This window comes from Cydia fagiglandana, chromosome 11 (genome assembly GCF_963556715.1).
Source record: "Cydia fagiglandana chromosome 11, ilCydFagi1.1, whole genome shotgun sequence".
Lineage (NCBI taxonomy): Eukaryota > Metazoa > Arthropoda > Insecta > Lepidoptera > Tortricidae > Cydia > Cydia fagiglandana.
The window spans coordinates 16,540,132-16,558,381 of record NC_085942.1 but is presented as its reverse complement, the minus strand read 5'-3'; the positions used below and the strand labels follow the sequence as shown (position 1 = coordinate 16,558,381).

Below are 18,250 nucleotides of genomic sequence, written 5' to 3'. Positions count from 1 at the left end.
GGTCTAATCAAAAAGTACTTTTATACTGGCTGGCCGAAGCGACTGATTCGCGCTCGGCATGCGATTATAATAATAGCCCTGGTTGTTACGGCTTTTTATCCACAGATGGCAGCACCATCATACACGCATCGATTGGTCACGGACCGATTTATCTGCCGAAATCGGTTGATTGATTATTAATGCGTAACAGAATTTTTAATTTAATGTATTTCAGTGAAATCCCGGTAACGTTGTGCTTAATTTATTGGTGGTAATTAAAAATTATTATTTTTATGAGCTTGAGAATGATCTGTTTGGCCATGACTGTAAGTAATACAGATACAAAATAAGTGTTGTTTTTTTACGACGGGAAAAATTCGACACTAAAAATAAAACAAAAAAGTATTTAAAGTGAATGTATCTATATATATATATATATCATAAAAGCATATTTTCTACTCTAAAACTGGCTTCCCAACACACTGAAAAATCTGCAAAAAAAGTATTCTACAAATTTAATAGAACTCGAATCAAAGCTTCCGCCGTTTTCGATGAATACCTTCACCGACTGCTATAACCATCCAAAAATTAGTTAATAGGTACTTTGAAAAATGTGGGTTTTACCATGATTTCATATTATTCAGCGACTGTATGGTTAATAGAAATTGTAACATAATTTTAGTACACATAATCACATACCGCGAGGTTCAAACATATCATTGTTTATTCACGAAAATTTTGGGCTGCTCCACTTTATATAAGTATTGGTCATCTCGGTACTATAAGTATGGGGTCAGACAAGCATGGATACTTTTAAGTTGAAATTAAGCTATAACACTAACTGTTACATAAAAGGTCGTTTCGGTCTCGATGAAACGCATAAAATTTTATATTTTCAGTGGAGGTGGTGCAAGTTACGGGAGGATAGCGTATCTTCAAAATGAATGAGCAAATATAAGTACCAAGGATATTTAACTTAAAATAATGATTGACTTATATGTGGGTAAGGTGGGTAAGTTTTAATTTATTTAGTTTATACTTAATTTTAATAAGTCAGTGGCAAACAACCATGCAGCGATTATAACTGTCCTTTCTAAACATGCGGGTTCAAGGATATCACATAATAACTATCCACTGCGGCGTGTGACCGAATCTGTAAAAAATATGTTTGATTTTGCGAGTCACATTAGAGCGTTTCATAATCCAGACAAGAACTGTTGATGGAGTTGTCATTCCTGGATACGGGAGAGATAATATTATTATAAATTGGTGGAATGCCTCTAAAGTCCCACCGCTTGTAGCTTGCACCACCCGCTCAAAGCCCAAAGCGCATATTGTTGCTCGCCTTTATTCCGACGCTACCGGAGATCTGCTTCAACCAAATTAAGTGTCATAAATGTTAACACCCCTCGTAACGTTTAACGTTCACATTATCCTCAAACTGACCGCCCAAAAACGACCAATGTGCGGTCAAAATCAAACCGCATTTAGGACTTTTTTAAGACAAAAACTGACCAGTTATAGGTTTTGGTAAAATTTGTATTCGGAAGTGATAAGGACATTGATAAAATTGGACGAAATGGGATCGTGAGATTACTTTGTTACGTGTAATGATGATGGAATTGTTGATGAGTCTGGGACATAATAATACGGGATGGGTGGAAAAAACTTGATCATTTTGGTTAAGAAAATTATTTAAAAAAATTAGGTTAAAAGTTTTGAATTTCATTAATGCGTAGCGCTTTCAAGAAATTTATTTTGAAACGACGTTGAATTAATAAATCGATATAAGGCTAAAGAGGCAAACGATGCAAAACCAAATTACCAGCATACATGAATCACGTTCACACCGATTGGTCTATTAACCACTTGAAACAGATGTAGGATTTTTTTCTAATCTTTTTATTCATAAGTAGTTTTTGTTCTCGCTTGGAAGAAACGTCTAATTATTTTTCTGGAGGCCCTTAAAACTTATTTATTTTCATTAGAAAAAATAAAATTAGTGCATGAGAAAAGGAAGGAAAGTCAAATTATTTGCTGGAAGCTGTTCTAACTTCATTATTTCTTTGGCAAATAAATAAAAGCGTCCATGAGAAAAAAAATAGCGTTAAATATGTGTATCACGTAGGATAGGTACGTCCCCAAATGAAGAGTTATATTTCTTCCATTCCAAGAATTTCTAATGCTAATACTTTAGGTATAAGACAAAATTAACGATTACGACCCTCTTATATACCCCTTTAATCACTCAAAGGAGGTCCAACCCGTTTATCAGACTATAACCGATTCCTTTTATGTCCCGGCGCGTCGTGACAAACTTTAAGGTGCGCGAATAAATCAAGCGAGGCGGACAATCATAGCTCGATGCCGAGCGATATTGCCTAAACTGGAGGAATAAGGTTCCCACGGACTCAGGGAGGTGAGAAGAACCTAAGATTACGAGTATATCATCATCATCATCATCTCAGCCTATATACGTCCCACTGCTGAGCACAGGCCTCCTCTCGAGCGCGAGAGGGCTTGGGCTATAGTCCCCACGCTAGCCCAATGCGGATTGGGGGTTACGAGTATATGCTTGGAAACGATTTGCAAATAATTAAACAAAAAATATCGGCTTGTTTGTGAACCTTGGGAAACTCGCTTGAAATACTTATTATGTTCTATGGATCAATATTCATGGGTACTGTGGTCCTGCGACGCTGTGTGTGGTGTGGCTGCGTCCTCTTTCACGAATTTTTCATTTTAGCATAGTGATATGCATAATTGCATACTGAAATAACAGTATTGATTTCTTTCATTAGACTGAAATTATGTGAACACTGTTAAAGTATCTAATGTTATTATACGATGATCCGAACGCGTTGGTCTAAGCCAAGAACATTTATTTTGATACTCTTGATAGGTGGTAACGATTTAGATGTAATTTTTACACGACAACATGACCATCTTCACCACGCCAAACTGTGGAAGGAACAGGCGCCTGTGGTATTTCCGGACCGATACCATCAGGACTGCTCGTTTGCCTCCTATATCATAAAAAAATTATAATATTGCGTCCGATATATCTAAAATTTACCTTTCTGATACCTTTATAGTTACAGCCACAACTTTTTTGCTATCCCAGTTCTATTGTTTTTCGTATCGTAGGCAGATTGCCTCACATTTATAGTTATTGCATCAACTTTTTTGCTACTTCAATTCAATTTTTTTCGTATCTGCCTCATCCTCTTACGCCTGCTTCGTTGGCGTGACAGCAGAGAGATCTATATTAAATTGCCGCAGGGCCAAAGGCCACTTGTTGGACCCGGCCGGTAATGCTCCCATTGTGCCCGAATTGGGATGATTGACCCCCCGTGGGAGATTGATTGCGATCTATATTCATGTTTTTATTGATGACTACTAAATGATTTGCGGAATTGATTATTATTTTTTACAGCCAATTTTGTCACTGATAATTGGCCAGAATTGTAAATACTTTTAGTTAACTAGTCTATCTGGATGGTGAGTTGGTGACGTTCAAAGTCGAAGTAGATAGTCACTAGGGTTCAAGATAATAAAAAAATAATTTCAGCGAGCAGCTGACGGTTTTTTCTTCTTCCTTCAGAGGGAGAAGAAAATCTGTTGGAAAAGAAAAAACGGTCAGCTCCCTTAAACCTTATTCATCAAATTTTGAAATAAAGGAAAAAGAGGAAAGGATTAAGAGAGAAGAAGGAAATGTTCTCATTCATAAATGTTTATGACTCTATTAATTAGCCGCATATCGAATGTTACTGTTCTTTATTCCAACTTTGCTGTTTCATAATGTCTAGTCTATTTTAAAGCGTATGAACTAAATATTTTATACACTACATTGCCATTCCTCCATAAAATACTTACTAATTTCCTCGCCCATATATAACTGCCTACTAATTCGTTTAATTATCTGCCTGTGTAATAATCTCACCTAATATAGGTAGCACTTCACTATTCAAAACCGTCGACTCGATATGACTACGACATCAAAAATATTCTATCCTTCTCGTACGTCACTTGTAATGCGTAAGAAAATGAGACCGAACACTGTGTCTTGTGGAATACCAGGTTATGCTGGTGCTCTGCTTGGACCAAACGGTATGCGCAAAAAGTAGTGCGACTTTATAGGGAGAGCGGGGTGCTGAGTACGCGGTAAACAGAGTGCCTACTGCGAGCCACGTTTGACGTGTTGCCTCCTTGTCACATTTACGAACGAATTTACAAGTGCAACAGAGAAGTAACACGTCGAACGTAGTTCGCGGTAGGCCCTCTGTTCATATTGATCACGTATGTGTCATAAAATAGCAATAAATCATTGGTATTTGGTAAAGGTGCGATCAGATTAATTAAGCAGATTAACAAGCAAACTTGGATGAGCACTGCTTAAATAAGTACATAAATTTATTTGAAGATGGTAATAGAGTTTTTGTTTTGACAAATTTAAAATTCATTCATTTTACTAATGACCCTAAAAAAATTATAATCAATATGTACTTATGGAAGATTTTATATTTAATCAAGTGGTAGTCTAAATAAATCCATAACTATCAATGCTAAGTAAGGACTAATTTTCCAGTCTCAAAATAAATATTTTTATTTATTATAAACCGATTTCAAACTTAGAAGAGGAGGATGTTTTCGATTCGGTTTTTTTATCTGAATATTCCTATCCCTGAGTGAGTCACACCAGCAGACTTCTAAAAAATATTATTTTATTGTGTTCTAGTTGTCCTCTGTGAATGTTGCCCTTAACCCGCCCGCTTTGGCGACGTCAACTCACGCGCCGCATGACGTCCGCGCACGCGTTGCGCAGTACACATTATTATACACCCAGTTAACACTGTGCAAACCGACATACGCAATTAGCGAAGAGTTATGGGCCATTTTAACCTATTGATTAATTACATTTTTGTCATTTGTGAAAAGGTGTGGAATAATTGGAATTATTTAGTTAGATTTTTCTCATAATTATTTTCAAAGTATACAGTGCGGAAAGATAAGTTGGGCCCTGGAGGGAAAGTACCTTAAATCCTTAAGTTGGCTCATTTTACTTAAGGAGACATTCAAATAGATCATTGTACTCATTGTCGTCATTGAATAGACCATGTTATTGTTTCATAGACAAAAGCTTGGCTTGGATATTAAATAAATATATTATTAATCAGAAAATGTTATGACTAATAATAGTTATTTCCACAAGCTAAATAATAAATAGAAATAAAATGACTAAGAAATTGAATACGTGTATTATGTTTAGTTGGCATCATAACAGTGTTCATTTTAATATGTAAAATCAGTGATTTGTGATTTCACACATATATAATTATATTTCATATAGTAGTTTATTTATCATCAAACAGCTTCTAATTATAGAGGTATTGTATCGAAACAAAAAAAAGACTAATTCTTCAGCAAGTATCTACATACTTAGTCTGTATAAATTTTGAACACTTAAAAAGAAAGGGCAGCTTTTAGATGTTTAACAGTCTTCCGATTTTTTGGAAGAATCATGGTCTGAAGAGCCAGATTGTTCAGAAGAAACTTGATATTTGTTACTTAAGGAGTCGGAATCTTGTAAGGAACTTTCATTTGTTTCTGACTCTGATTCATTTTGATTATCTTGTGATGATTCAGGCTGAGCCTGATTAGATTCTTCTTTGGCAGCTGAGTTGGTTTGATCTTCTGTCGTTTCGTTGGCAGCGGTATCTGGTAACATTGTAAAACGAATAAATAATACCACGAAAATATTTTGTTGTACGTATCTAAAAGTGCCTCTGTTGCCAAGCATCTATTTTTAACTTTTTGTACTTTAGGAGCAAAGGGTCAAATATGCCTAGAGGGAGATAATTATAACAAAGTTTACACGTTTTTTTTTAATTGTTAAAATGATTTGCCAGGTTTCTATTTGAGACTTACCATTGAGAATGACATCCTTTTGCGGATTATCTTCAGGTTTTTCATCGTTACAGTTTTCACTATCATTAGATGATGTACCTGAAATTATATAGTTTCTGTATCATGTATTTCATATTTAGATATATAATTTACAAGATCATTTGTATAATATTAATCAAATTTACTGTTTAAAATAACTATACCCAATGGATTACCGGTTTGCTCATTTTCGTTATCTGGCGATTTTGAGTCTGATGAAGTACCTAAGTGAAATATAAAAATAACACGTGAAAATATAACACTAAAATATTATCTCCTTTTTTTAAAACCCTTGGTCAAAAAGAGGTTTGAATCGATTGTAGTTTAAGTATCTACCTTCAATGTTTAAACTTACCATTGAGAATCACATCCTTTATTGGATTTTCTTTGACTTCTTCGGGTGTTTTGTTGCCATTGTTATCAGGCACAGTACCTGTAATATTATAATTACGATTTTGATTATGATGCCAAATGGTTAATATTTTATTTTTAAATTTACAAGGGCAAAATAATATAACATTAGATAGCTTACTGGGTTCTCCAGTTTTGTCATCTGTCGATTTGGGTTTAGATGAACCACCTATAACAACAAAATTATATCCCGTCACAAAAAATGTATACAATCTTTAAGAGGTGTTAATCGCAGTGTATACAGGGTTACAATTTTTACGAATATAAATTGATTATTCTTATATACCGTGAATTATTAAGCCTACCATTAATAATGTCATCTTTCTTCGGATTTTCTTTGACTTCCACTGATTTTTCGTTGTCTTTGTCACTAGGCGAAGTGCCTGAAATATTATAATTACAGTGCCGTATATTATGCTATATATTTCAATTAAAAATAATATAAATAAAAATTTACAAATAAACAATTAATAAAATAGATTTTTTTGTTCTATTTAATATAAAGTTACCCAATGGATTACCAGTTTGTTCCACTTCTTTGTTATCTGCCAATTTTGGCTCAGATGAAGTTCCTATAAAAAGTAAAAGTTTAATTTTCTTGGTTTATACTCCGTAAACACATGCTTTATAAATTTTATTAGGTATAAGATTATGTTAAAGTCGGCTGTACAAATGCAGGAAAATAAATATCTCTTCTGTATTTCTGGGACAAAAGAGATATTTATTTTCCTGCATTTGGATCCTGTCAAGGACTGTCCCAACAACCAACCAAAATGATGACTCATGTGTATGTTCAGTTGTTAAATACCTAGTGTAACAAAGTATTCGACAAAATACACGTTTTACTTTGAAGAATGCCAAAAAACTATATTGTGGATAAATCTAGACATAACATTAACTATTCATCAAGTTATTTACCATTCAAAATTAAATCTGCAAAGGGATTTTGAGGCTCTTCGTTTGTTTCATGCGAGTCTTCTGTAGTTGTATCTTGCGGTTTCTCCGTTGTCGTGTTATCGGCATCCACATTTTGTGAGGTATTTTCACCAGATACACCAGGGTTTATTTCTTCTTTGCTGTCTTCAGGATTATTTTCATCCTGGTTAGCATTTATTGGCGATCCTGAGTTAGTATCTTGAGAGTCGCTTGAATTTAACTCATCTCCTGATGTGTTTTCTGTTGAAGCATCTTTTGTATCATTTGGTTTACTGGGTATTTGAGATTCTTTATTAGTTTGACTCGGTGTCGGTGATAACTCCTCTGGATTGGTGCCATCCTTAGTCTTGTCAATGTTTTTAGTCTCTTCATTAGTTCTATCATTTGGCCTTACCGGAATTGGCGAAGCTTCTATATTATCAACTGGCTCATTTAGTAAGTCTTCAGGATTGATTACAATTGTGTTATCATTTTCGGCTGAATCGGGTTTAGCAGAAATTGGCGACGCTCCTATTGGGTTATTCGGGACTGGTGATAAATCTTCTGTTTGTGAGTCAGTTGAAACTTTAGGTGACAATGGGGCTGGGCCTAAAGGAGTATCTTCAGGATTATTTTCACTAGTGCTTGCAGGCACTGGCAAAGTATTTGAAGCTGCTCGTCTTAATGGAATATGCACAACGTTCAGAAGTTTCCGGTTACCGCTTGAGGGTTCATACGAAAGCTGCCCAGTATATTGAGGATTGCTTGGCTTCCCTGGTGTAGAAACAGGTGAAGTTATAGGCGCAGATGCCGAGGAGGGATATAAATCACTATATGGAAGTTTTGGTGAAATCTGATGCTGTGGTGAATTTGCTTGATTTCCTGGATTAGCTGGTTGAGAATTTGGATGTCTAATTGGTCGACTGAGTAAGTATAAAATAGACGGCGGCAATGGATTTCCTGAAAAATAAAATCTTTTAAACAAACAGTACTTACGAATGATGTAAAGTCAATGCAGATGGATGCCTAAGAAGACTTTTTAATGATGTAGGTACTAAATTCCAACAATTAGTTTTTAAATATTACTTGTACACAAATAATTAAGTTATTTAGTACCTAATTTAACAAAGTCCTTGCTTAAGCAATAAAATACCTAGTTTAATAGTGACCTAAGAAAATACACATGCAATATTATGATAAAAGTTTGAATATTAAATGCCATAGATTTTTGGTCTCTATACCTGTATTTGGTGCAGTTAGTAGTGCTGGTGGTACCGGGGCAGTCGGTGGCGTTGGTGGTACGGGAAGGCTTGGGGCGACTGGTGGCGTTGGTGGTACGGGAAGGCTTGGGGCGACTGGTGCCGTTGGTGGTACTGGAAGACTTGGCGCTACCGGTGGCGTTGGTGGTACAGGCAGGCTTGGGGCAAATGGTGGCGTTGGTGGTACGGGGAGGCTTGGGGCCTCTGGTGGCGTTGGTGGTACAGGCAGGCTTGGTACTACCGGTGGCGATGGTGGCCGCGGGCGTCTAATCGGTTGTGAGTGAAGTAGGTATAGAAGTGAAGGCGGCAATATTTGGTGCGCTAAAACCAGGAAATAAATTAGTAACTTAATACAAAATCTGTGATGAACAGTGATCGTACACTTTCCAGCATTTTTGGTGCAGCGGAATGGTGTTAACGGAATTGGTATAAATAACTTGAACCCTAATGATTAATTAGCGTTAATTACGTTAATATTAACCTTAATTTACCATTTAAGTTGAAATTATCTATACCAATTTACCAAAAACACTGGAAAATGTACGATCACTGGTGATAAATCACAATAAGACATTTGCTTACTTGCGAATTGCTTTGGTGCCGCCGATACGTCTGGGTCAACATTTGCGCCTGAAACATGTAATCACGTAGATATCAAAATATTAATATATAGGTAAATAATCTGAGTTCTTTTTAACATTTTGCTATTTATTTAACTAATTAAATATGTGTGTGTATGTAAGCAACAAACTATGGAGAAATATTGTTATGACAGACCGGTAGGTAACAATGTAATTACGATGGCATTGGAAGTGACCATAGAAACTACGAGTATATGTTAAAACAATGCAAGCTGATTTACCTACTTTAGGTTTTTTAGAATCGTTTTAACATAACAAGTTACAGACACCGCAACACATTTTTTAATTAAATTTATTGTATTAATTATGTAATGTAATTATTGCAATATATGGATCTTGTTATCCGAAATAAATATGTAGGTATATTAAATAAAAAAAACCCGCAGTTTGCGCTTAAACTCGAAAAATATGTCAATACTCGTAATCGTTTGTTTATTACAATAGATTTAAATAAAAGAATCGCTTACGTATTTCTCCAACTAATGCCAGAATAAACACTATGCACAACACTTTTATAGACGCCATCTTTACCCTTGCTTCATCACACTGTCGCGATTCTATAATCCACTCCGTAACTAGCTGATACTTTTATACACTGTTAATAACAACTGAACAAACATTTGCTTTTAAATTGTTAATTCGTGGCATCGTACGTTCGAATACACATTTTCTTGAAATGGCGGAAATTAAGTGACGTAAGGTAATGAGGTTTCATACAAATATTTTGAATTACTACTTATGTGGATCAAAAGTTTTAGAGGCCTCTTCCTAAAATTCGTCTGCGTCGCGTTTTTCTTTAAGTAAGTAAGTAAATATTCTTTATTGCACCAATAATCATACATCTTACATACATGTAAAATTACAAAGAAATTTTAGTGGAACAATAGAACCCGGTAACAACAGGCGGTAATCGTATCTCTTGATGTTGCAGTCATGTAGATTTATAGTAATTAGAATATGTTCTTGATATATTTTAACATGTTCTCACTCATAAATGTATGGAAAAGTGACACAGAAGATTTGAGAATGTTAAATATTTGAACTGTAAGTCTGTAATCCATCCACATATTCAGACAAAAATAGGCGACCGGTTTAAAACCTACCCTACCTACCTACCTACAACAACCTACATTACATTAAATTAAAATTTAATACATATTATGTATGTCACAATTTAGACATCAGCGTCAGAGGAAACTACTCTAAAGTATAATAATTAATAAACATGTTTAAACTAGAACACAGCATTTCCTGTGTATGATTGTAAAATGGAATGTAAGTACATATTTGAGTGAATTGCAAAAAAAAATTACAAAATTAAGCGCCTGTAAATTAGTATATTTAGTCTTGTTAATTGGTTCCATTGCATTACGACAGTTAAGCGATTTCTATTTAATGGTAACATTCCATTTCTAACCGCAGCTGCACTCCTAGTACTGAACGCGTCGCTGTTATTGTCAATTTCCATAGTAAAATGAACAGTAATGCAGCTGTCGTTGGAAATGGACTGTCACCTTAAGTTAGATGCATGAAAGTGTGTTAGCGTATGCTATAGACTTATATATGTACGAATTAAGTACAATAAATACAATACAATTTACATAGTTAATTTTCGTACCACAAATGAATCAATTATTAAACTATTTTTTTTTTTGCAATTTACTTATTTAGATTGAATGCTAAATGGATTTATTCAGGACTTAACCCTTAGGTCTACCAGACCGATCACCATTACCACCACCACTTTTACTTTTTGCCAACTTCCTATTCATCTTTTTGTTTTATGATAAAATTATAAAATGTACAGTAAATAGTCCTTTTATGTTTATCACCTTTAGAACCGGTTTTAAAGTTTTTTTAACACTATATTTAATGACAAAATGATAAACTGAACTAATTTTAACCCGAAGTTGAAGGTTCAAATTGACCGTGAGATTAGACGGTAGCTCGGATGCTAAGTAAGAAATTAAAAACATGGTCTAGCGTGTTCACACTTGGGTACTGTCTATTTAGTGTTAAACATATAAATGATCAAATTATGTAACTTCAAATTAAAAACGTTTATATTTTTATTTAGATTGTTTAAAAAGTTTTACAAAGTTATTTTTAACTTTCATTGTAGAACTTAAAAAATCTAAATAATAAGAATAGCAGTATAAAAAGTTCAGTACTTATTTATAAAACGACGATCTACTCGAACTAAATCACGGGCAAAGGCCTAAAGGCCAAAAGCAAATACCTACATATATAATAAACAAACACATTAAGTAAATACCTTCCAAAAATTAACACGTTATTAACCTTTTATAGTAAAATAAGTACAGGCAATGTATTGTTTTAAATTTATTACAATTGATTATATCAAACTTTTTTACCTAAGAAAATTGGAGGAAGCCACTTATACCGCATATTTAGGCAAGTTTATAAAAAACAAAATTAAAGCATTGGACGCTCATTTACTTATAGAGATCCTTGGAGTAAGCTAAGGACTTGTCCACCATATTTTATATGTGATTTTGATATAACCCAAATTATAAGACTACTTGACCAAGTATTCTAATCTAAACACGCTAGGTGATGATAATTACTTTCATTCAGTAATCATTTATCATCAATTCGAGCATTCGGCAACCATCAATCATGAATGGCGCAGCACGGGAGCCGGGTAATGATATAAAACTCGGCTCAATCCATCACCAGTCTTGTTTTTAATTGAATTTGAAATAATTATTTCAATGAAAGCTACTTTCATCCGGTTCGGAATGAGTTAACAGGGTTTTTTATAGAGCGAGCTATGGACAAAGAATATAATAATACACTGGCTAGACGGCAAATATGAAAAATGTAGGTGCAAAGGATCGATTTCTCATACAGTCGCCATCAGATATATCGGAGCGGCCAAGGTGCTCACAAATATATGAACACGCCTCTATTGTCAAGTCGTTAGAGTGCGTGTTCAGATATTGTGAACACCTTGGCCGCTCCGATATATCTGATGGCGACTGTACAAATTTGAATGTTGTACCTTCATAATAATCTATTGCTTTAATATAAGTATAATAAGACATAGGCAAATATACATTGAAAAATTTAGGATAGAAAAGGGGTTTCAATCGATGTGTGGAAGGGTGGCACCGTCGTCGAACCCAAGCCACCTGGCGGTGGACTGAAAGCGGTGGCGTGTGCCTCGGATGCACATGCTGGTGCCGCGTATAACCTGTACCTTTCCGTACTGACAAAGTTGGCTTGCCAAAGTAACATGTATTTTGTATGAGGATAACAATTTATTTGTATGAAAAATAGGAAGACAACATAATTTTTTAAAGTTTTTAAACAAAAGTTTTATCATTTGAGAAGTAGGTACAATAATATGTTTTAATTATTTGCTTGTGTCACAGCGCCCACCCGGTATATTTACGGTTACAATGTAAGCTCTACTTGTCAGCTTTTTGTCACACTTAATGATAGATTGCGACATTTGCGACTAATAGACTTGTCTTATTAGGGAAACCTCATAAGTATGATGACTGGGCCACTTAATAAATGGTGACATTTTTATGTTACAAACTTGCATGGTGCAAAAAAGAAAAAAAACTGCATCATACCATTTAGTACAGTCATTATAGATTTTGATCCGTGAATAATTAGTTCTTGGATTTTTTTTTCGTAGGTCCCTCGGGGGGGTCACTGGGAGTGTAAATTCAAAAAGTAGACTGAATCAGGCTCCTGCGTATATTCGAAAAATGGTATTTTTTCCAAAAATGCGGTTTTTCTTGAATAACTCGGCCATTTTTGATTTTACAGTAAAGCCGTGAGGACAAAAATAATTTCCAAACTATCGATCCTAGAAGAAAAATTGTGAGGACCAAACTTGTAGAGAATCAAATTTTCTACAATTTTTGTCTTCACGGTTTTACTGTAAAATGAAAAATGGCCGAGTTATTCAAGAAAAACCGTTTTTCGAATATACACAGGAGCCTGATTCAGTCTACTTTTTGAATTTACATGACCCCCCCGAGAGGGACCTACAAAAAAAAATCCAAGAACTAATTATTCACGGGTAGGGTCGGTTTTTTGGATATAATGACTGTACTAATTGTGTACCCATGTACTTAGCGTCAAATGTACGTACCTAATGTTAGTTCAGATAAATAATCGCATTTATCTGCATATTTTGTAGATATCGGTCAATTCACGAACGTTGACATGGATTTTTTACGAAAATGCTGAGAGTTCAATACAAATCTTGCGCCAGCTCTTACGAATGTACCATTACGTACCCTTAATAAGATCGTGGTCAAAGTATCAATATCCACAGAGGAAAATGGGGACTACGTTTGTATGGAGGCCGTTCTCCGTTGTATGCTTATAATAACTCTCTACTCTTAAACCATGAGTGATTTTAGGTATCCTAAAGAACTCAAATGTAAAATGAAACTTCTTAATCTAAAAGTCAAAACTATCGCCGCAATCGTAAACCAAAATCATACTTATTTATGAGGTTCTAGGCGGAAGTATTAATGTTCACATCTTCAGTCTCAGTTTTAATAAGATGGAGATAAACGATCGTATAAGGCGGTTTGTGAAAGCGGAGATATATGGAATTGGGACTTTTTCTGCAAAACTGTTACTAATTGGAACACAGGCGTGGCACATCTGAAGGGGACTTGATATTAGTAAATTTTTTTTGAAATAATTTTATATCACTTTATAGATAAAATTACCAGAAAAGTGAATACCTATACATATGGTACATTTTATTTGGTCTTTGAAGTTTTGACCATGACAATGAGAGACACTAAAAAATCAAACGTCACTTTAGTATTTGTGCCCGAGTTAGCACACGTGCTAAAAAATTCATTCACTCAGTTAACAGGCATCGAAATTATTATTTATTTATTTATTTTCAAACATGTCCGGCTCATAGCGGAAACCAAACGCCAGAACATGCAAGAAATATGTCAATTCGCCGTCTGCCTGCTACACTGCCACATCTAAAAAAATCGTTTTTTCGAGAAATCGCGTCTCAAAGTTGTGAGAGTATAGTTCAGGGTGTTTAATAGGATCTTACTTCTTTAGTTTTAGGTCTATGAATTCAAAATTTAGCTTTTTTTACTCGGAATGATATAACCCTCCTTATGACCACGCTACTTTTTAAAAGAAATGTATATTTTTTAAGACACAAGGCCCGAAAGACAGGTATTTAGAGTTGTGGCCGTATTGCAGAAACGTTTTTTAAAGATTTTGGGATGCGGCCAAATTTAAACACAAAATTATTGGATAAAGGTTACCATGCAAATATAAATAAAAACACCAAAATAGTTAAAATCCCCTTATTTTATCAACTTTGATAGGAACAAGATCACTGTACGCGATAATATGTGTAACTCAACTAATCATTATTTTCTAGGACGCAACTCAAAAGCTTCATTTAAAACGTGTGCTATATAGCCACAACTCAAAAGAGCCGTCTGAGGGCCTACCGCGAACCACGTTCGACGTGTTGTCTCTTTGTCGCACTTGTAAATTCGTAGGTAAGTGTGACAGGAAAGCAACACGTCGAACGTGGTTCGCGGTAGTCCCTCAGTTCACGTGCGAACGCCGCGGGAGCAGGCGGCAGACTGGCAAGTGGTTGTATTGCAGGGAATCGTCTGACAATTTATGGTCAAATCCATAAGGCCACTTGTGAGAAAAAGGCTCTTAAAGACCTTTTTTGCTATGGCTCTCGAAATAAGGTCGTAAATTGAACAAGTTTGAATACGAATCTGCAATAATCCAGAAAATTTAATTTTTTGAATTGTGGCCGTATAGCAGGCACACGGCGAATAATTGACTTGACAAACATACAAATTCTTGACGTGTCTTTTAATTTAAAGCCTTTATTAAAACTTCTTAATACATATTTCCAATACATATTTCTAAGATATAAGAGTTTCAACAACAACAAATACAAACAAATACATACATACATACAAATTAATATTTTACAAATACACAAGACAAGTAAAAAGATACAGACAAGTAAACAAAACAAAACAATTCATAATCATCAAACATAATAATATCCACATTTTATATTCGGGCATATCTCCCAACCGCTTTAGTCTAGTCCGATAAAAAAAATTAAAAACATTGGGATATTTTTGAGCACAAAACACCCAAGTTATCATTACAAAGCTCAGCATACTGAACCGAGCTAATTAGATCGTTTAGAAATGTGAGGGCTCTCAAAAGATATTTCCTAAGCCACTCATAGGGGTCACCACGATCCACGCGCGTATTATGAATGAAACTATCATGAATGGAGTTATCTTTTATCGCGCGATATTTCTTGTAGACGATAGGTCAGCGTGCTTCAGATCTCGTACGATAAGGATAACGGGTTGTGGTTTATAGGAGAGAGTTGAATATAGTTTTAAAAATATGAGGAAGCGTGAACCGACTCGTCTGTTATGGGTTCCGTATATCACTACATCTTATATAACGTAGGCCCCCACCGCGTATTATGTTCGCGCTAAACTCAAAAACTACTGAACGGATTTTCATGCGGGTTTCACCTATCAATAGAGTGATTCTTGAGAAAGGTTTTGTGTAACCCGTGAGAAACCGGTTACTAATATTATTAATGTGAAACTTCGTCAAATAACGCTTATTTTCCTAATAGTTTGTACTCTGATAGATATCGGTTTTTGTAAAAAAAATATTAAGGACTTGGTTTCGTAATAAACAAACTATAAACTACATTCAACTAGGTTAGATTTTATCCGTAGAAAACTAGTAAGTATTAGGTATACATTTAGTGAATCTCCTCCTCTCATTGGTTGGAAAACAATCATTTTAATTTAGTGTTATAGCGACGTACTGAACCCTAAAAGTAGTCTAATGACATTATTAATATGAAAGCTGCTTGACATTATAAAAATATTTCTGAAGAGAAATAGTTAATAATAATCAGTTGATTTCTGCTGTTGTTCAAATATATTAAGCTATAGAAGAAATACTCTTAATCAGATTAAGAATTTCATACAAAATCGTGATTACTCAAGAAAAAAATGTGATCTAAGGACCACTTGCACCATTCCACTAACCCGGGGTTAACCGGTTAAACCTGGAGTTGCCATGGTTAACAGTACAATTTGACACTAGGTTAACGGTTTAACCGATTAACACTGGGTTATTGGGATGGTGCAAGTGGGTCTAAGAGGTTTATCTTATTAACCGATTATACCGATTCCCTCGCCGGCAGGAGTAACTACTCAATCTATAAAAGCCGCATAAACGTATAATAAATAATAATTTTGCTAGCATTTATTAAATTTGGAAAAAGAAACTCTAAAGTTATTCGCCTGGAGCCGGCGATGTAATCGACTAAGGAACTTTCATCGATCCATTTAAATCGGTTCGCGCCCCAAACTCAGAATTAACCTTAATGTGCCTTGATGACCGGCCGCGGTGCCAGATTTGATGCGTTCTACTAGGGACCTCATACCTTGCGACATCAGATTTTATTATTCTTTATTCAAACATTAGTAGTAGTAGAGTAAAACAGTTTATTGTACTACACGTATAACCAAAACAAAACAGGAAAAATAACATTCGTCATTAGTACAAAGGCGAACTAATAGTTAATTTAGATAAAAACTATCCTATATCCTTCACCAGGCCTCAACTGTGAATAACAATAGCTACAGCACAATGAATGCTTGCACTGCTAGGTTTTCTTGTATGTTAGCTTCAAAAAAAACCAAAAAAATCTTTATCATAGGTTAAGTCCTTCTAATAGTTAAAATTGCTATTAAAAAAAGACGATAAAATTTATTCCGATGCCACCCAATTGGACGGCTGAATTATTTTACAGTAAAAAAAATCAAAAGCGATATGCACCAATGAGAGAGCAGCAATATAAATGAGTGAATAGTGAGGATCCAAGTGGAAAGTATTCTCCAGTTAACCGATTCACTCGATATTCGTCACAGCGAATCGATTCAAGTCGACGGCGATATCATTACGACGTGATATTTTAACTGAAATATTGAATGCCTTTGTATTGGGCCCCATTACGATATTGCTGGGTACAGGCCCTGTTTAATTTCAATTAGGTACTCTCGTTTCGGAATTTGAGGGGGTTATACAGGGGGATAAAAATTGAGAAAAAAACGTACCTTGACTAAATAGCTGCTTGTGAGGTCGGCAACGCGATGCTGAACTTTTAACTCTGTATTTAACATAGTACAATCTTAATTTTATTCTTAATTTTATCATGTACGAGTATGACACCCCTTTATAGTGACAATTTAGTTTTTAATTTAAGTAGTAAGTAGTAATTTACTTTTGACTGCTGGCTGCACTACATATACAGGGTGATTCATGAGACGTGAGCAGGACTAATCCTGCACACTCAGTAACTAATAATTGATCGATCATCGTCGTATTAAAGTGAAACAAGCACACTTTTTCCAATTTTTTTTTAATTTTTGGCGAGAGCAAATTTAATTCTCTGCAATCATGGTCACCCTACAAGATCTAATTAATAAATATAAAACCTCTTTAACCGCAATGAAAGCATATTGATTACGAAGAAAATAAACTGTCAAACTTGAATGACATACAATTTGACACAGAATATCGGTAGTGTAGTATTCTAACTGTAGGGTGACCATGCATATGTCGTAAATAAATTAATAACTTTTTTTTTCAACACGACTAGAAAATTAACGTTAACCGCACTAATACTGATACGAAACAGTTGCTTATAATTTACGAAATGCGCAGTGTTAGTCCTGCTCACGTCTCCTGAATCACCCTGTATGTAATTGAAAATGCAAAATTGAAAAGAGGATTAGTTATGTACACATTACAACTATGTAAATACTTATTATTTTGAATGAATAAGGGCGCGACACTTAACTTTCAGGGGTTTAGACAAGTGGAAGCTCTTGGGTGGCAAATAACGCAGCAAAAGAAGGCCTCAACAAGGTGGACTACCGATCTGATCAAGGTTGCAGGTGTCCTTTGAATGAGCCACATGTCTGATGTACTGAAGTCCAAATGCCAGAGCCAGAAGTAAAGACGTCTTTATGATGATCAGAAAAAAAAATT

The 18,250-nt window shown here is 34.9% G+C and overlaps 1 long non-coding RNA gene across 1 annotated transcript; it reads right to left on the bottom strand.

Moving 5' to 3' along the window:
- Positions 1-5,547: 5,547 nt before the first annotated feature.
- Positions 5,548-5,986, bottom strand: LOC134668579 (uncharacterized). Its single transcript, XR_010098807.1, has 2 exons — positions 5,908-5,986; positions 5,548-5,697 (listed from the first exon to the last, which is right to left on the bottom strand). It is a non-coding gene; the product is annotated as an uncharacterized LOC134668579 (long non-coding RNA).
- Between the last annotated feature and the right edge of the window lie 12,264 nt (positions 5,987-18,250).